Source organism: Ctenopharyngodon idella, chromosome 13 (assembly GCF_019924925.1).
Source record: "Ctenopharyngodon idella isolate HZGC_01 chromosome 13, HZGC01, whole genome shotgun sequence".
NCBI classification, from domain to species: Eukaryota; Metazoa; Chordata; class Actinopteri; order Cypriniformes; family Xenocyprididae; genus Ctenopharyngodon; species Ctenopharyngodon idella.
In genome coordinates, this window is record NC_067232.1 from 6,937,752 (window position 1) to 6,959,481 (window position 21,730).

Sequence of the window (21,730 nt, forward strand, 5' to 3'; positions counted from 1 at the left end):
AGTTATTTTAAATTGTAAAAATATTTCACAATATTACTATTTTACTGTATTTAAGGTCTCTCTGATCTCTTCTGCATTAACCTTTATTGACTGCTGCTAGCTCAATCTTAAAGGGTTAGTTCACCCAAAAAAATGAAAATTCTGTCATTAATTACTCACTCTTATGTCGTTCCACACCTGTATGACCTTCATTCGTCTTCTGAACACAAATTAAGAAATTTTTGATGAAATCCGGTAGCTGTCTGACTCCTCCATAGACAGCAATTTAACAACCACGTTCAAGATCCAGAAAGGTACTAAAGACACCGTTAAAATAGTCAACGTGACTGTAGTGGTTCAACCTTAATTTTATGAAGCAACGAGAACACATTTTGTGCGCAAAAACAAAACAAAAATAACGACTTTATTCAACAATATCCTCTGTTCTGTGTCATTTTGGTACGTTGTTTTTGTTCAATACTGAGCTGACGTTCTGACGTAGAACCTGGAAGCGCTGAAGTAATTAATGACAGAATTTTTATTTTTGGGTGAATTAACCCGTTGAAGTTCATCTGTACTGTATTAGTGTGTTTCAGGCAGTAAAAGTGTGTAAGACCATTGTCAAACAATTCACTAGAGGGAGTACTACTTTTGGGGCTAATGAATATTCACTCTGCAAGAATACCTAGACATTAAATCATGCCTCAAAGGACTGCTCGCTCAAACAAATTAAATCATAATAATTACTTTCTCCTCTAATTGCTTGTTTGTTTAATTTAAGGATTAATTATTGCAGTACACAGCGATGACAAAGGCTTTAACTAAACTCATTTCACTTGATTGTAGAGTCTTTAGTTCATTGTGTCTTAGGGGGAGAATACTGTTTTAATAAGAGCTCTCCTGTTGTGGCTTAAGAGGTTTGAAAGGGATGATTGTACGCCTGTGATGTCCTAACCTATTCTTTAAGTATTTCCACATAAAAGCGGCTTAAACCCAGCTTTACATTATTAAATGTTTAATGCCCTGCCACTGGCCTGCAAACCAAAAGAGTGTCTCTTTTCTGTCTTGTGTAGCATATGCACATCTCGTTGATCAAACATTTGTTGAGTACTTAATGCTACTTATTGCAATGTAATTCTTTTTCAGCCAAATAATTGGGGTTATGTTCATTTTGCATTTCAGCAATGACTTTCAAACTAAAGGATTTATGCCTAGCAATATAAGAGAAAATTAAAATGTAGCTGCTCAAACTTGAGAACTTGGTACATTTTTCTGATTTTAATTACTGAGCATAAATCATAGTTCTTTATTTATTTTCAGTCTGAGGCAATTAACTGTGTGAGCCTGGCAGAGGGACAAATGTGAATGCTTTTCATCTGTTGTGTTAGGACAACCGCTGCCTAAACCGTTTTATACACAAATTAGCAGATAATGTTTCTGAAACAATGTGTACATCAGTGTGCTTGTGTGGTTTTGTTTGACTCTCATTTCAGTGACATCTTTAAATTAAACGGAAGATGGTAATACAAAGAAATCACTGTAAGAAAGACAAGGAGAGACTTGAGGTGTTGGTTGTGCTTAGGTGCTTTGTGAATCATACAACATGCATCTGAATTTGGAGGCCTGGGACCTCCGCCAACACACTGTCACATCTGAAACCACCGATGTACTCAGTAATATCTCAGAGAAATTGTTGATGCTAATGGGTGTCTAAGGGGCATTTACAGATTAATATTTAAAAAGGTTTTTTTTTTTTTTTTTAAATACGATCTTAAAAAGGTTCTTTCTTCTTGTAATGTGTTTGAAGGAGTTCATCAGCTCCCCAAAGTCAGACAGACAGGATAAGTGAAAATGTTTTATTTTGTAACACTAATGGGCTCTTATGGTTACCTTATAAAAAAAAAAAAAAAAAGTAGTAGAAAGTAGACACATCTTGTCACATGTACACATCATATACAAAGGGAAACACTCCCCCCCCCACCCCGCCCATAGCTGTTTTTGGAGTTTTGCACTTGTAAACAATTAATTTAATATTTTCTAAGTTTTAGAAGTGAAGACCAAACATACATCAGAGAAGCTTTGAAATTGCATGTGTAGGCCAACATCTACAGTATATTAATATCCTCCATATGACATTCTAGCGTTGAGTTATAGTTTTAATTTAACTTTACACAGCTGTAAATAGGACTATTTGAATAAACCATAACAACTCATAAAAGTGCCTGGATGGAGCGAGATCCCTATTAGATTCTTTCTGCTCTTTTTGTCATAAGCACTTGATTGATATATTGTGACAGAGCATTAAATAAAGATACTGCTCTGATTTAATAATAATTATTATTATTATTCTATTTTGTGAAACTATTTTGTTTTTGCCACAAAATAAAAAAATAAAGGTAATTGGGACTTCTTATGTCACAATTCTGACTTTTTTTTTTTTTTTTTTGCATCTCACAATTCTGACTTTTTTTCAATGTATATTTTTTTATATCTTGCAATTCCAGACTTTATAACTCGCAATTGCAAGTTTATATCTCACAGTTCTGAGAAAAAAAAAGTAAGAATGCAAGATATAAACTTGTAATTCTGAGGAAAAACATCAGAATAGTGAGATATAAGCTCACAAATAAACTTGTGATTTAAAAGGTTTTTATTTTAAAACCTGATCCATAAACTTTGAGAAGTTAGCCTTTACAATACTTTTATTGTTTTTCATACTTTTATTTGCTTAGCTGTAGTTAGCTAGTTAGCTACCCTAAATGTTAAATGTTGCATTATTTGACACATTTTTAAATCATTAATATCAGTGTAAAGGCTTGTTCACCCCAAGAACATTAAATATAAAGATAACTATAACAATAACTAAATTAGTGTCCAATATCGTTCTGTTTATTCTAAGCACGTGCTTCAGTCTGCTGCTTTAAAGGGTTAGTTCACCCAAAAATGAAAATAATGTCATTTATTACTCACCCTCATGCCGTTCCACGCCCGTAAGACCTTCGTTCATCTTCGGAACACAAATTAAGATATTTTTGTTGAAATCCGATGGCTCAGTGTGGCCTGCATAGCCAGCAATGACATTTCCTCTCTCAAGATCCATTAATGTACTAAAAACATATTTAAATCAGTTCATATGAGTACAGTGGTTCAATATTAATATTATAAAGCGACGAGAATATTTTTGGTGTGCTAAAAAAAACAAAATAACGACTTACATAGTGATGACCGATTTCAAAACAATGCTTCATGAAGCTTCGGAGCATTATGAATCAGCGTGTCGAAGCATGATTCGGATCTCGTGTCAAACCACCAAACTGCTGAAATCACGTGACTTTGGTGCTCCGAACTGCTGATTCGATTTTTGGCGCACCAAAAATATTCTCGTCGCTTTATAATATTAATATTGAATCACTGTACTCACATGAACTGATTTAAATATGTTTTTAGTACATTAATGGATCTTGAGAGAGGAAATATCATTGCTGGCTATGCAGGGCTCACTGAGCCATCAGATTTCAACAAAAATATCTTAATTTGTGTTCCGAAGATGAATGAAGGTCTTACGGGCGTGGAACGGCATGAGGGTGAGTAATAAATGACATTATTTTCATTTTTGGGTGAACTAACCCTTTAAATGGTTGAACTCTTTAAAGCAGGGTGAATTCTGATTGGCTGTCAGTGTTCTATCATTCATCAGCTGGGAAAAAAAAAAAATTCTGAAAGTGATTTTAGCGATATTGTTTCTCTGTGTCATTATTATTGTTATAGTTGTGGTGTGAACTCTGCTATTCTTTTATATTTAGAAGGATTTTTAGAACTATATCTTTAACATTATTGTTATAGTTATCATCCTTGATGTGAATGTGCCTTAAATCATCAAACCATCATTGCTGAAGTGTCCAGTCTTACCTTGCTGTGATCGTGGTTGTTTTGTGTGGCACCAGAGTGACACTTTCCCAATCAACAAGCTATTGATCTTTCTTCATTCTAATATTTAATGATAATGCTTTTGATTGATTCATCCCTTCATGACTTGCGTTGGTTTAATAGAAGTCTCTTATTGGAAATCCTACTGAAATTGAAGCTGTTACGTATTTTAGTATCTACTCAGACTAATTGTGGTGTTCAACACGTATAAATTAACAGGGTATATTTGGCATGTGAGATTAAGATAGAAAGTAACATTCAGAAGGGTTCAATCATTATATACTTAGATTGAAGGGAGAATGTAAAATGGATGGTAAGAGTTAACTCAAGTGTAACTTTAACAGAGGGTTCACACAGGGCATTGAAGCTGAAAGATGGATTGGCAGCAAGACGACATGCGGCTTTGGAGTAACGCAGAAGTAAAGAGAGAATGTGCACGTCTTTTTGCGTTTTCTATAATAAAAGATACAAAACAATAGGAGCTGACATGATAATGTATTGAATGTTTCATGTTCACGTATGTAGAGAAAAGTATTAAGAGACGAAAGTAGACACTTAAAAGGCAGTATAAGGAAGGAGGATATGGTTAATAGCACGCCTTAAGCAGTTGGCCAATCATTGTTATAGAGGGTCCCAGGCAGTAATCTATCCAATATGCACCCACAGCTGGAAACCTTCTCTGATGTATGCTTGGATAGAGGAGCTCAAGGGCAAATTCTGATGCAAGGCCTCCACAAGGGCCATGGTATTTATAGACTTGGCATAAAACAGAAGTAGTGAGGGTTTGTGATACCTCAACACAGACTAGCTTACTCAAGGGAAGGGATCAAGAAAGACAGTGGGAGTTTTCTTTCTTTTCCCCTTCTCACTCTTTTCAATCAAAGAGTAACTGCGTCTTTTCAGACCTTGAGCTTTGTCTTTACACATTTGAAATTAAATAGGTAATGTAATGTAGGAGGTAAGTAAGGTAATGTAGGAAATGCAACAATATATTCTCAATTTTTTGCACATTGAAGCATTTGAATGTTTAGAACAATAAATGCTAAACTTTGCTTAAAAAAAAAAAAAAAAAAAAAAAAAAAAAAAGCTAAATTACTTAAACTTTTTCTTCTTTCAAAACACCACAGGATAGCTTTGCAGCACAGTTTAGTAAAATATGGAAACTTTGAGTTTACCAAATGGCCTACTTAATGGTTCACTTAATGTAAGCACTAGCAGTGAGTTCAATGGCCTTTGCAGCAGAAGTTGTATACGACAACATAGCATAAATGCCGTCATTCATTCATTATTGTTGTAATCAACATTTAAAAAGAAAGAAGAGGCAAGCTATTTTTTTTTTTTTTACTGTTCCAGGTAAGACCATTCCAATCACCTTTGGGATTAACTTATGAGTCATATCCACCCTTGGGCTTTCTAAGCATCTAAATGCAGAAAATGCTCTGCTCTATGAGTGGTGCAAAGCAGTGAAGAACCAGGAAAACGGTTATGTCACAGCTGCTTTGGCTCAAAGTTGCAAACATGAAGGAAAAGAAAAAAAAAAAAAAACCCGCTGGCATTTCAACACCAGAACACCTTAGCCAATGCTTGGTTAAGCATCCTCCTCCAGTGCTTTCCTAATTCTAAATGTCACCAGTGTCCTTGATGCTTTTACACCCTTTCCATCAGAAATGGCATTTCTTTGGGTTATGGCTTCATTCGCTTCTTACTTCATCTCCCATAATAATTTTTAGCTTTGGGTTTCTAGATTGGTCTGTTGCAGAACATCATTGGCACAATCAACATCCTTTACCACTTACCCTTTAAAACCCTTCAAAAATTTGGGGTCGGTAAGATTTTTATTTTTATATATAGCTTATGCTCAGCAAGGTTGCATTTATTTGATCAAAAATATAGTAAAATAGTAATATTGTGAAATACTTTTACAATTTAAATAATTGTTTTCTAATACATTTTAAAATTTATTCCTGTGATAGCAAAGCTAAATAGTCAGCATTATTACTCCAGTCTTCAGTGTCACATGATCCTTCAGAAATCATTCTAATATGCTGATTTGCTGCTCAAGAAACTTTTCTTTTTATCCCAGTTAAAACGGTTGTGCAATAATATTTTTGTGCAAACCATGAGACATTTTTTTTTTCAGGTTTCTTTAAATAAAAAGTTCAAAAGAACATTTATTTGAAATAATTTTTTGTAACAATGTGACAAATTCTTTACTGTCACTTTTAATCGATTTAATACATCCTTGCTGAATGACATTAATTTCTTTCAAAAATTTTAATTGATTATAGATGCAACACATTGTCTGCAAACCATAACCATTTGAACTGTCAGATAGTTATGGTCTTTGTTGGTTGTTAAAATGTAAGATTTTCCCAGATAATATGTATGTGTAGAGTAGCAACAGATGTTGGCAAACAGACAGTGTCTTATGCCTTATGGTAATGTTAATTTAGACTATAGTTCATTCAATCTCTGGATTGACTTTTTAATCAAAACGCACAATTAGATCACAGACTAGGTCAGTAAATTTTTAAAGGCAAGACTTCGTTAAATGTAAATGTGGCTTGAGTGGCTTTAATGCATGCACTTTGTAGCACATGTAACCCCTCATCCCAAACATAGCATCATTCATATAGTGCAGCGAGTGTGCGTGACATCTGCAAACCTACAGTGCTCAAAGAGCTGTGTAATGAAGCACACTTAGTGACCCAGTTCAATCTACCCAAAGACTATATTTTCATCTAGTTACCTAGTCATTTTTCCCCCTAAAGCTTTTATGCCCTCTGACATTATTTATGTGAAAAAGCTGAGGTTTTTTCTCTCCGGTAGTGCAGGCAAGTTGAACGAACACTATTATTTCGAAGTCAGAGTAATTAATTGTATAATAATGCATTTTTTTTTTTTCATGAAGGATGCTAGTTGTACTTTGTCTCATTCTCTGAATTAGGGATGAGCAAAACAACATAAATCACTAGCCACTAGAACCTGAGCTGCAAAGAATGCCATATGTCTGATCGCTCTGGAACGCTGATTGGCTGATGGCACCACAAGAACGTGCACAAGCCTTTCAGACAAGGAAAAAATAGACTATTTAACACTGAAAAACACAAAGTTAACAAACAAACGAAGGACAAGCAGAATATATCCAACCTTCAACAGGGTATTATAACTAACAGATATTGAACAAATAAACATACTTAAAAGTATAGCTCACCCAAAAATTTTAATTCTGTCATCATTTACTCACTCTCATGTAATTTCAAACCTTTACACATTTCTCTCCTCTGTAAAACACAAAAGAAGGTATTTTGAAACAGCACACTGACTTCCATTGCATGGACAAAGAAAAAAAAATCTCAAACACTCAAAGTCATACAGTTTTAGAATATTTGACATGAGGGTGAGTAAATGTTCACAGAATTTTCATTTTTGGGTGAACTATCCCTTTAATATGCACAAACTATCATAGAGACCTTTAGATTGTGTATAATAATGGGAACATTGCTCACAGCAGGTGATTTGAAGTCTCTCGCTGCTAATTTGATTGGATTTGTTTGTTTAGCACCATATTTTCTGTTCCGGACATGCCCTTTGCCATTATCATTGTGGGGAATTGCTTTTGTGTTCTTATTAGAAGCACAGCAGGCCTCAGTTGAGATCCACCTCCATCGGTTGCATCTGTCAGTCTGGTGTACTGGGGATGACTGTTACAGTAAATGGCTTATGTGAAATCTAGACAGGCATGAGGTCAATTTTTTATTTTGTTAACCAAGGGCAAGCTTTTAACTTCCTCTGTACTACAATACAGGGATGTAGTGTAGTGCATTTCTGAAAATGTGTGTGCTCAAGTATACCATGTGAATGTTGTGGTTCATAGACCAAACTATGCAGAAATACAGCTTCTTCTGAACATCTGACCCCATTAGACTACAGCAGGGTACATCTGGCTTGTGGTAAGAAATCTTGCCTAATGGAGGAATCTAGGTTTCCTTGAATTGGTGGGGCCACATACTACAGTTTTATGGTGAGTGCACATTATACTGAAAGTTTACTGAAACATTTTTAACTTCTAAAAGAGAATCTCTCTGTGTGAAGTTTCCTATGGATGTGATTTGAATGTGATCACATTCGTTGGCGTGTGGCACGCTTCACTATTTTCTTTAATTGGTTTCTTCATTAGAGCGCAGAGAGGAAATGCAAGGATGATGGGACATTTGACAGCTGTGAGATGTGCATTGTCCCTAACATCATTGTAAGCCTAACTCGTGTATTATAGCTGTCACAAATCTTTAAGAAACATGTCTTTTCGTAACGTGCCGCTTACCGACGTTTTTGCAAAACTCCAAATATGTATATGTACAATTAACTGCAGTTTCTAGCTGAAATTAACCCTATTGTAGAAGCAGTAAAATGGCAACAACTTTTTTTTCCTTTTCACACAGATTATGACAACGAGGCAGATTATTCATTAATAAAGACACATTTTTTTGCGCTGTTCCTTGCACAATACTACATTATGACCTCAAATCACTTTTACTATAGTGCATAATTTGTAAACAAATACATTTTGACATTGGCATCACATAACCAGCTCCATATGCACAGCTTTTCTAATGTAGTAAGCATTGCACATGCGATATGGAGCACTCGGGCACAAGTTGCATGAAACACGAGTCAGAATAAAAGAGCTCAATACTAGAAGCAAGCTAAAATGGCATGATTGCTTCAGAAAATGCATTTTTATTTTGCATTTTTATCTCATGTACAGTACATTATTTTCAAACACAACAGAACTATAACCTTTTAGTGCTACTCGCCAAACATTATGTATTGTATAACAACCAACATAATAAAATGTTGACATGTTCATATCATCTGTTTCGGATAAAACTGAACTCCATTTAGGTCCCACTTACTGGACATTTCACTAGGGAAGTATCGCAAAACATGCAAGAAGCAGCATAGTATCTTTTCGCAGGAATGTTGCCGCAGGCATTTTTTTTTTTCCAATGACCTTGGGTTGTCTTTTTGTGACATATTTAAGGTCTTTGGTCCGAAATTCGCATCCGAAATTTTTGCACGTTAAAAAATAAATACGACCTCACATTGTGTCAATTACGTTTACACACTGCCTCCGAAACTTTCGTCCGTCATAAAAAAATTGGGATCAGGTTTGATTTTCTGCGTTTTTCGCATTCGTGGCACGCATTTTGAGAGACGTTTTGACAATTCAGAGCCACCGTACAAGCGAACGCCAAAATCGCGAATGCCATCTGACAAGTTGATCCACGTTGTCTACAGCACAAAGCAGTAGCACTGTATGACAAACAAAGTGCGGAATACAAAGAGACAGAATATAAAGACAGATTGTGCCAGTAGCAAAGCATCAAACTGAGCCACTAACATCCTGAAGTAAACTTTGAAACACTCAGGATAATCACGCAGCTCCTTGATGAGGTGGAACTCTCCTTTCTCTCTATGCAATCTCAGGATTTGATGGACCCAATATTTCCTCTTTCTTTTTCTCTTCTTAAGAAGAGAGAGGACAACTAAATCATGCTCACTGCTTGAAGACTCCATTCTGTATTATTTTGCGAATTTTTTTTGCAACGGATTCATTAATACGCATCAGAGTCAGCGTGCAAGGTCTCTGTGCGTGACCAATTTTTAGGATCACGAATACGAAAAAACGCATACGAAAATTTTGGACTCAGTGTGCAAAGGCCTTTTTAGTCTTAGGGTGACGTAGGGCTGGGCGATATGGCCAAAAAAAAAAAAAAATCTCGATTTTTCAGAACGATTGACCGATTCACGATTTCGATTTATTTTATTATTATTATTATTTTTTTTTTTTAACTGTTTAACTAGTCACCTTAACTTAACTACAATATGATTTAAGTAACATTCTCTTTATTAACAATCTGGTTAAAAAAAAGTTCCATTCCAAGTGCACCACACATGAAGTGATCAACATGGTGTAAATGTAAAACAATTTGTTAAATATCTTTGCAGAAATATGCCTGAAATATGAAGACAAATGTTGTACAAACTTATCTTAAACACATCCTATATACTCAGAAATAATATAAAATAAGAAAATGCTAAATATTTCTTAGCCAAAAAGTAATAGCAATAAAAAGGCTAACACGTAATAGGCTATTATTAACAGCAAATGCGTTGTAAAAACAGAAAACAACAGCAGCTTTCAGCCTGTCACCATCATGCAAACATGAAATATCAAACAGGTTTACAGTTGTTTGCATTCCATTGCGCTATTTGTACTATTGTTTTTATGTTTGGCGGACATGTTTTGGTGTTGCACTCGTGTCTCGCGTCGCTTGCAGCGTCTCACCCATGAAACGGCATTCTAAAAACACGGCGGTCAAGTTAAAAAAAAAAAAAAAAAAAAAAGCTCAACTCGCGTTTAATAACTTTGCACTTTTTTCTCATTCCACTGTCTGCGTCTCATTTTTATAACGCAATAACGCATTTCTGAATGAACAGCCAGAACAGTGATGTGTTCTGCGTTCATAGAGCGTCACATGAGAGCGGTTATCAGGCACGCCGGCGCCATCCTGAGGTCGGATCATTTTCTTCTCCTAATGCGGTTATCATTGCTGTATTGTCAACATATCTAATTGAACGCTTGCTAACATTTTTATTCAAAATCGCGATTTCTCGATTCAAAAAATAATAAAATCGAGGCAAAACATAAATTTGAATTAATCGAAAAAATCGGAAAAACCGCCCAGCCCTAGGGTGACGATATACTGGTAGAAATTTGTTAACTAGTAGAAATTTTACAACGGTACCGGTCGGGTCGAGTTAAACAATCTCGGGTACGGTCCGGGATAACATAAATCTGCTGCTCATACAATGCACATGTACTGAACTGAGTTCTTTTGGGCGCCTTTTGTGTCAAAGTGCCCGTCTTTGTGAGTATTCACGCAAACACAGTAGTTTAGTGAATGTCGTAAGTGAATGTAAACAGTTCGGTCGTAGCTGTGCCGTATCTGTGCCGTTAATGTTAATCAAACAATCTCTCATTGCTCTTGACTGAATTACTTTAGTAACTTTAATAAGAATGTAAATTTGATCAGGCCTACTTTTATACAACTATTCTAGTGCTTGACATTTTTCAGGTAATCTATTTAATTTGTCTTTGTTCTATTGTAGTTTTTTGTCCTATTGCTTGTAATTTGTTTCTTTGTTCCTATTTTATCACTGACTGTTGTCTTCAGTAAGATTGAGTTTTATTTATTTATTTTTTTTACTCATGTTAGTTAGGCTATAGTATTTGTGTGATATTGAAATTGGTGATTTATGAGAATTATGAAATTTCAATGGTATCCAACATTTTGATATCATAAAAAAACTTTAAAGCAAGATAACTATATCATAATATATTGTTATTGTGAAATAAAATTACTCATGTCCTGATTTAAAATTTTGGTCATATCGCTCATCCCTATTCAGTCTTGTACTTTAGTAGAAGTCAGAAGTGTGGGAACAGAGAATACTTCCCATGAATGGAGAAGTATGGTGGTTTTAGACCCAGCAGGTGTCTGTGAATGTAACATTCTAATGATAATCTGAGATAAAAACAGCTTTTCTCAGAGTACTTCTTAGTATAAAGTATAAAGGTCATTTAAAGTACTTTTCTTTTACCCATGTTAAATTAAGGTATCCATCAGGAACATATGGACAGGATGAGTACAGATGGCATTACAATGCCTAACTTCTCTCTGCCCGCAGGCCCAGCTAAGCCTCACACTTCATCTCAGCCCCAGATGCGAGTGGCTCCTTAGGAATTCCTCCTGTTTAAGATACACTGGAGTTTTCTTATCACAGAAAGCCTCTTATTCCCATATTCAGTATGAAATATAGTTTCCAAATTTCCCAATACTGCATTGCATATAGCGTAGAATTTCCAGTATTCATTTACCGAACACAGCTCTTATCGTTGTGTGTTTATGCATGTAAGTCGCTCATGCTTACACAATGTGCACGTTCAGGGTCAGAGAGATAAGGACGAAAACAGACAGGAGACGGCATTCTGTGTGGGAACAGAGAATACTTCCCATGAATGGAGAAGTATGGTGGTTTTAGACTCAGCAGGTGTCTGTGAATGTAACACTCTAATGATAATCTGAGATAAAAACAGCTTTTCTCACAGAGTACCTCATAGTATAAAGTATAGGGTCATTTAAAGTACTTTTCTTTGATATTGGAAATTGTATATCATTATGGAGGTAATTAACTCTTGTGTGATCATTATGCTTTTAAACACAATTGCATATATAAAATGTGACTCTGTTGGTGATTGAGGATGTAAGTGCAGTGAAAATACCAGAGGGGGATAAGCTTACATGCAGATATCCGATTTTGACCGCAAAAATAGTCTGCTTGATATTTTTAGCCGTTCAAATGGAATTGAAATATAAGCTGGTGGCAGTGTGGTTATTAAAGGGATAGTTTGCCCAAAAAATGAAGACTTTGTCTTCATTTACTCACCCTCATTTTGTTCTAAACCTATATGACTTTCTTTCTCCAAAGGGAGCACAAAATTCTTCTTACAGAGGTTACCTGTTACAGATGCATTCAGGAAAGTCAGCTGCTAAACTGACTAAAAATTGTGGCTGCCTTTTCCAAGTCTTTATGAGAACAAATGAATTAAGGCACCATGCAGTGTTTTTGTCTGTAAATATTAGGGACAGTGGTTCAAAGCTTTTGTAGAGCACCAATTGTGACGATACACTGGGGCTCTAATTAAAACTAAAGGTTTCTCTTTTACACTATGCATAGCAATTCTGCCCTTGAGCATCAAACACTCGTGCAAATTGCTCCAGGGTTGCTACAATACAGCATTTTGTTCTCTCTATAATATATAGAGAGTAATAGAGCTGATGTAAGCAGCACACATTTATTTCAGTATTGGCATTTTCTATTCAATAAATCTGACTGAATTCAGACAATTGTTTAGTTTTTTAGCTACAGTTTGGAGGGCCGTGAAACAAAATGGCAAAATGCACAGTTTTTAATGTTGAATGTCAAGGTTATGGTTCATCTTGTTGTATTGAGCGATTTATGTCTATTCCTGTTCAGCCAGCATTCTAACCGAAAGGAATGCTGGAGAGTCTGAACTTGTATCTTTGGATACTAGAACTGGCATTCATCAAGCTGCCACTTCAAAACTCTTCAGTACCAGTCACCTTCACTCCCAGCACTCCATCCCTCTTTTAGCTATTAAAATGAAACTGTAATTACTGAAAAATTGTAGGCTTTCGCTATTGCTTTGGTGTACGCTTAACACTTTACTGTACAACAGCCTGCTCAGGTTTGATGAATTAGCTTAAGGTGTATATATATTTATTGATCATCTCAACAACAGCTGCATCCACTTCAGTTTCAGTTTTGAAGAGGAGAAATCTTATTATTTGTTTTTTAGAAATGATCATTTTAATCATTTTAAAGAACTTTGAACAAGGTTTAATGACATGAAAATGTCAAGAGGTGTAAGCTTCAAGTAAAAAGTATTGTAATTTTCTCTTTGCACTTTGAATGCACAGCTGAAATGAGTTAGCACGAATAATAATTATAATACTATTATCTATCAAGAATATTCTTTTATGCAAAATAATTGGTATATATTTATGGATATCAAGTTACTCAATCTGACAAAGGACAAGTATTTATTTATTTATTTATTTATTTATATTACTGACATGGATACAAAAATTATAAGGGTCTAAAGGGGTCCTCTGTGTTTTATTTTTATTTACATTTTTAGTCACATGGCAATAAATTGGCTTACTGTATGTTGGTTATGCCATATTGACTTGTTTTAATTATTAACATTATATTAAATAATATCATAGTTCATCATAGAAGATGTGTATTTAAAATTTTTGTATTAATTGTATTAATGTATTTTTGAATACATTAAATCTCACATTAGAGCGCAAGAACATCACTGCTTTGACTACTTCTAGTTAAAATCGCTTGGAAGTGGTGTCACAAATTGGTGATTGATTGATGGCTTTAATCCTAATTTGCACAATTCACATGTATAACTGTGTAGAGCATCAACATGCTAATGAATATCTCAGTAATTAATCAGTGGTAAAAAAAAAAAAAAAAACCCTAGAAACTTTGTTTGCCTTCTTGCATCTATCTTTCTGTTTGTGATTTTTGAAGCTTCAAATCACTGTAATCAATAAATCAACGGGCTGAAAACCATTACTTAGAATTATAGGCAACCCACCATCTCTGAGAATAAGCTGACACAATCATGAAAGCAGCCTTCATTACAGTCTATTGACTAAACCGCCAAAGAGTTAAGCTGGCGAAAAACTCACTAGACAAACACGTAGAATAAACACTGCACTGAAAGAGGAAGACAGAGGAAAAGCAATAGACAAAGTTGTGATTTAAAGCGAAATATATCATCAGCTAATAGGATTAGAGCAACAACAGGATGTTATTAAAAACTGGACACTGGAAGAGACACTGAAAGAAAGGTTGAACTGATGCGATTTCACTGTTCTTTTCAAAAGTATACTACAAGGTTTTTAAGTAGTTTTTCAAGAGCTGAATTTTGTAACCTCAAGGTTTGCAGGTGTAATGAAATAACTGACACATGTTGCACTTCTCAGACTGTCCTCTGGGTGGCAGTGTGGTACAGCACTTCACGTCAGGCTTCGTCCATGTGGCTCTGGCATCTGTGATCCTGGCATTACCGCCTTCCCTAAATACACATATTTCCTGTTTCTCCGCCACATCACAAATCTGAAATAAATTAATCATTGAAATGCATTGTAAAACCTATGATTGGGCAAATGGCTCATCAACCCGATGTTATTGTGGTCCTCATTTGTTATTTCCTCCACTACAACACTCTCTGAAGCGACGATCCAAGAATCCTCTCTTGAGTCCAGAATCTCTCCCACCTTCCTCGGCCATAATACAATGCAGTGTCTGTAGTCCGAACGAGCCTTTTGGACAAAGCAAGGGCCAGGAACTGCCAAAGACACACAATTTCTCTCTCTTTTTCTCTCAGTGTCTTTCTCACTTCCTCTCTCCATCCATTTCTCCCTCTCACACTCACACACACACACACACACACACACACACTTATTCACCCACACACATGTAAAGCAGGTCATTAGTATGCTTGTTGGTCACCTCTCTTCATCAGAAGTGTAACCAAGCTTTATTGAAAAACAAGCCAATCAGCAAGGATGTTGTCATTTGGAATTAGGTATTTTTGGACATGACTTTCAGCTCACATTCTCATTTTCCTGCATAATATATCTCGTAGACACATACTTGATCAAGTCCCTGTTTATGTGAATGGTAGAAAGAAGAAGCTGAATGTATGTATAAGGCTTGCGTAACAAAATGTATCATATCTGACAGCGAATCATAAACTTTGCTGTCTGATTAATGGTGCTCGCTAAGGCAGGCATCACTGCTACTGTTGTTCATATTTGTAATTAATACTTGTAACTAATCTGAAACCTCAAGTATTAAAGGGTTAGTTCAGCCCAAAATGAAAATTCTGAAATTAATTTCTAACTCTTAGGTCGTTCCAAACCTGTAAGACTTTCGTTCATCTTCGGAAATTTTGGACTAAACTGCTCAATTCATATGGATTAGTTTTCCGATCTCTTTATGAACTTTTTGAAGCGTCAAAGTTTTAGTTGTGAAGGCATTTAATGAAACGAAATCTGACAGCATTCTGTCATCAAAAAGATCTTCATTTGTGTTCTGAAGATGAACGAAAGTCTTAAGGGTTTGGAATGACGTGAGGGTGAGTAATTAATGACAGAATTTTCATTTTGGGGTGAACTAACCCTTTAAACTTCATTTGTTAATGCTTCTTGCACCATTTGAGTTACAGACACAATGATGTCTTAAATTTTTTGACATGAGCCAGTAAGCAACAACCCAGAGCACCTTAGAAATAACACATTAAAAGTATGATCACATTTAACGTTCGAAATAGTTTCGCTGTTGAAATAGTTTTCAATAGGTATCCATGCAATCTGGAATTTTGCTTGAGGGTGAAATACTATGCAGATTTTGCAATGGGTTCATGTTAGTCATGCAAATTTGCAGTGTTAACCAACAGAAAGCTGCTTCTGTGTGAGCTGTGTTTACACTATTAACAATGGAACTTCTCTATCTATAAAATTTCACTAATGTGACCACACCTTAAGAACTACTTGCGTTTCCAATACAGCAACGTTACTCGCTGCTTAACTACCATCGATGAAGAAATCAACTAGCTAGTCACGACTGTTTCCCGCAAATGTGTCCATGGTGTTGGAGTACTAACCTCTTTTAATTATTCCATTTGAGATCAAATTAATGCTGGATTTTTTGCAATAAATTATGGACTTTGCATCTGAAGACTAAAGGCCTGTTCACACCAACAATGATAACTATAAAGATAACTATAATCATAACTATTTTAGTGTCCACACCAGCGGACAGTATAGTTCTGTTTATTCTACGTGCGTGATTGTCTGCCGCTTTAAGTGCTCGAGCTCGTTATAGCAGGATTGATTCTGATTGGCTGTCAGTGTTTTTATCATTCATCAACTGGATAATATCGTTCTGAAAGTGATTCCAACTATATCATTTCTCTGTGCTGTTATAGTTGTGGTTTGGACTCTTCTATTCTTTAATATTGAGAATGATTTTTAGAACTATATCGTCATCTTTATAGTTATCGTCCTTGGTGTGAACGGGTCTTAATTCTCTTTTTTTCTCAGTTATTTTGCTTTATTTTCAAATTCAGTCTAGGCTCCTTACATACTAGAGCATGCACACACATGCGCACTCTTCAGAAATGGGGCTTTAAAGGTGCCCTAGAATTGAAAATTGAATTTACCTTGGCATAGTTGAATAATAAGAGATCTGTACATGGAAATGACATACAGTGAGCCTCAAACACCATTGTTTCCTCCTTCATAAGTAAATCTCGTGTGAAAAACACCACGGAAAAAACGGCGAATCCCAACATAACACCGACTGTTACGCAACAGTCGGGATCATTAATATGTACGCCCACAACATTTGCATATACCAGTCCATGTTCAAGGCAAGGCAGTATTAACGTCTGGAGCTGCATAGCCGAATCATCAGACGTTCTGCAGGTATTGTGAAGCAAGCAAGCAATGACAATAGTGAAAATGGCAGATGGATCCATAACAACTGTTCATGATCCATGATATGATATATTTAGTGATATTTGTAAATTGTCTTTCTAAATGTTTCGTTAGCATGTTGCTAATGTACTGTTAAATGTGGTTAAAGTTACCACATTTGTTTCATCATGTTTCTTACTGTATTCACGGAGACCAGAGCCATGTCGTTATTTCCATTTTTAACCCTGAAAATGCTTGTAGTCTGTATAATTCATAAACGCATCTTCATTCTTATGGAGTCTCTCCAACTGTGTGTAGCTTTAGCCACGTTAGCCTGCAGCACTATCAAACTCATTCAGAATTAAATGTTAGCAAACATTCACAAAATACATGCCATACTTACGTGATCTGATATGCTGCATCACGAACAGTTTGTAAAGATCCGTTTTGAGAGTTATCCACCTGTTTCCGCGGGGCGCTACTGTAAAAAAGAACGTGGGTACAACTTCCGGTGAGGCGGCGGAAGTAGCATACCAATGGTATTTTGTGTGCTAATTAGCGAAGAGGCTAAGTGTTTTTCGAATCATTGTTTACTATTTAAAGTTGCAAACCTTAATGAGAGATGTTGTTACAGCACTCAAGGTCAACATTTCAGTTTAGTACATTTATTAGTTAATAATATCATAATACAATAAACAGTATTCGTGCCCTTAATTGTCCTTCACTTTACTGACCTTCCACAAAAGTGCTGCTGCATGACTACAAGAGCATCCTGGCCCTGCAACACATGAACAACCCGCTGTCTGTTCTTCACCTGTCACTGATGCTAGCACCAAAGCCTTATGATGTGATATTTTACTCCTACTGGTGTCGTGCGTGCCAGAGCCAGTCAAGTGTCCACTGTCATATATGCGATGCTAAAGGCTATTTATGTTAACCATTGCGATAATAAATACACACGTTTATGAAAAAATACCAGAGACTGCTTGAGGAACATAGACAATTCTTATATGATTATAATCGTGTATTTATTTGGTTTAATGTTTTATCTGTCTCTTCCCTGTGCCTTTGTTGATAACGGATGCATACGCATATCTTTTACAGATTCACACACTCCGGTTAACTCGTATAACTCATAACTCCTGTTTTTCTCTCATGAGCTCCCTCTGTTGCTCTGGCTGAAAGGATCAGGATAGATAGACAGGAGAGATCGCTCAAACGTCCTCGGATTGCAATTATCACATAATTTAGAGGAAAATTAATAGAAATGCTCAAAAAGTGATGTAAACATAGGGTATGTTATCAATATATTTCTAAATGTGTAAGCCTTTGGACTTAAAAACCGTAATGGAGTTGTTTTGTGCATTCTTGTGATCGTAAATAAATGGAAGCAGGTGCAACTGAATAGGTATGTGTTTTCTTTTTATGTCAGTATAAATATCAGTTAGATTTAGCATGATTGATGTGCACTCCTGATATAAATTAATAAATTACTGTTATTGTAACATTTTTTTATTGTAAAACATTGTTCAAATATTGATGCTGGAATCTTAAATCTTTAAGTAAAAGCCAAACATTCGTAAGTTTGGATCGCTAAATCTTGAATGACTGTCAACTGTTGAATGAATGAGTGTCACGTCCAGCTTGATTACTTCTAACCGGAAGACACTCCCACTTTTGACGCAAGGCCTTATGGGGCGTAGGAAACTTGTGGATATTGTGAACTTCTGTATTGTTTATGCAATGTTTATTGGAGTCGCGAGCTTGGGGGCGGGAAGCACGAGCATTTAAAGGTGTACACACCCCAAGTCAGAGCATTTTTAATGCCACCCCAAAATAGGCAGTTAAAACATGGTATAATAAAAAATCCATGGGGTATTTTGAGCTGAAACTTAACAGACACATTCTGGGGACACCTTAGACTTATTTTACATCTTGTAAAATGTCAATTCTAGGGCACCTTTAAATCTCTTGACAAACTAAAAGACATAAATGAAAGTTGTACTGTATATATTTAAAACGAAAGAGATAGAATGTCAGCTTGATTATTTTGCACAAGATAAGGATTCCACATGACATGTTTCTAACCACAAGTTGAGAGCTGTTGTTCCAACCACACAACTTTACAGTATTGTTTGCGAATGTTCGTTGGAACTATGGTTTCAAGAAACAGACTCGTTGAACTACCATATGCTGATAACGACGGAACTTGCAACCATAGTTGGCTAACAATGCTTTTGGAAAACGCACTACAGAACATCTTAGCAACTACATATTTTATAAATGACAACAACAATCTTATAAATAAACAACAATACAGTAGCAGCATTCAAAGGTCAAATATTTTTGTAATAATGGCAAGCCAACTGTAGTTAGTATATTGAATTTCTCTGCTTCACTTTGGTGTCTATAGTGCCCAGCTGATTGTACATTATGCCTTACTTAACCTAACTGCAGGTTTATACATCTATATCTGTAGCTGTGAAATATTAAAAGGCCTATATATTTCACCTGTGTGCTGGTCACAAGTAGTGAAGAGTTAGGAAGGTAGTTAAATGCCAATCATATAATTAATTTAAATGGGATGAATTTAGTGATGCAGCTTCTTCAGCAGGGTTTTAGCATGCTGAGAGTGTGTTTTGCTTTAACATGCTGTTACACTGTCAGAGAAGTTTTATCTCTAAATTCATCCCTTTTAAAGTGCCGCCACTACAGCCATCAAAACACCGCTTGTGTAACAAATTCACCCCACTCAGTAATAAATTTCAAGACAGTTACTGTCAGTCTTCAGATCGCCCGCTGTGAGCAATGTTCCCGTTTTCATACATAATACATTGGTCTCTATTTTTTTGTGAGAACTGTGATAGTTTTATCCAATGAAAGGTTATAGGCATTTATCCAGTTTATTTGTTGAATACCTGCCAGGGCCATGCAGTCTGACTATATCTTTAAATATTGGTTGATTTACACATTCAGACAAATTTTGTGGTCTTGCATTATGTCTCACATTCTGAGCATTGTGTATGTATTGCATAAAATATTAAACATAACTCTCTCTCTCTCTCTCTCTCTCTCTCTCTCTCTCTCTCTGTGTTAAGTGTATTTATTCATTTTATGTTGTTTATTTATGAGGCAATTTATTAATTCCTCAGTTCTCTATGAAGAAAACAAACATGATTTGCAGCAATTAAAATGATCACAGTGCAGTAATGTCAATTATTTCCTTGTATTTGATGCTGATATTCAAGATTTTTTATTTTATATAATGTTTATGTATAACATACTATTTTTGTTGTTTATTGCATGTTATACATAAACATTATATAAAATTTGTTGTATATCTTTTTTTTTTTTTTTTTTGTAATTCATTTTTTACTATTCCATTTTATAGTCGTTGTCAATATTGTCCTGGGCCCTACAGCGATGGGACCCCTGCTAAGGTCCTCATTATTATAGTCTATTTATTAGGCCTGGATTTTGATCCCAAGCCCCATTTCAAATATGGTTCATCCAGACAGATTTTAGAGTCAAAACTATGTTTCATAATTAATTTTTAAATGAATGTTCAGCTGCTGTAGTATTTCTCAGCATTTGTGTAATTGTTCTTTTCCACAAGACTCTGTAGAAGGTGAGAGACGCCCCCACACTCATTATTATCAATAGAACTAATGATGATAGATCCGTCACAATCCACACCAGGGAAGAACATCATCTGTGTGTCTGTGGCTCCTCATTGTCACGTTAGCTTCAAATGGAAGCCATGCTTTTTGTGATGGTGGACGGTATTGTGTGTTTTCATCTCTCACACACACATAGAACTGACTCCATATGGTTACACACGATGGCTTCCCAGAATGACAGAACCCATTCTACCATCTATTCCATTTCATTAGGTAACATAACGAGATACACCCTTTGAGATGCGTTACAAGACTCCTCTGCCTCACACCATCTCTCCTGTTTTCCTCTCCTCTTACCTCTTTCTCCTCATTCACGTCACGTATTCAATTACATCAGACTTTATTACATACTTATATGTGGTTTTAAAGGGCAAACAGATACTTATTACAAAAAGGAAATCTATTTTTTAACTTATCTTGCAAGGGGCATCCTGGGGTTTGCTTTGTTTATTCATTTGAGTGACTCTGTCTCTGCTCTGGCTGTCAGTGCTTTGCAATGACCCATCAGGACCAGTCTCAGGAAACTCAATAGAGGCTTGACTTCATCATGCCTGATCCTCAATGATTCACTCGGGGAAATACTCATTATGAGGATGTATTCAAAGAGACAGCGGCAGAGACTCATTAAAAGACCTTAAAAGTGACCTGCCAGATTACATAATGACATACTGGATGTCAACCTTGTAAACACAGTAAAAAAAAAAAAAAAAAAAAAGGCAGTATAGGAACACATTAACAGTATGTGAGATTTAGTTAATAATTATTATATTTAGTTTATATAATATATATATATATATATATATATATATATATATATATATATATATATATATATAATCACACACACACACACACACGTATAATACACATTTCCTCCCTCTAAAACTTTATCCATTGGTGTCACTGTTGGGTAGTTTTACCTTTTTTTAGAATTAAAGGGATAATTAAAATTAAGTCATCATTTACTCACTCTGGTGTTGTTCTAGTGCT

At 35.6% G+C, this 21,730-nt stretch overlaps 1 protein-coding gene across 1 annotated transcript in view; it reads left to right on the forward strand.

Annotated features, from left to right (window-relative positions):
• The window catches only part of ccdc172 (coiled-coil domain containing 172), a 48,271-nt gene that overhangs the window by 16,163 nt on the left and 10,378 nt on the right, over positions 1–21,730 (forward strand). The window lies entirely within an intron of this gene.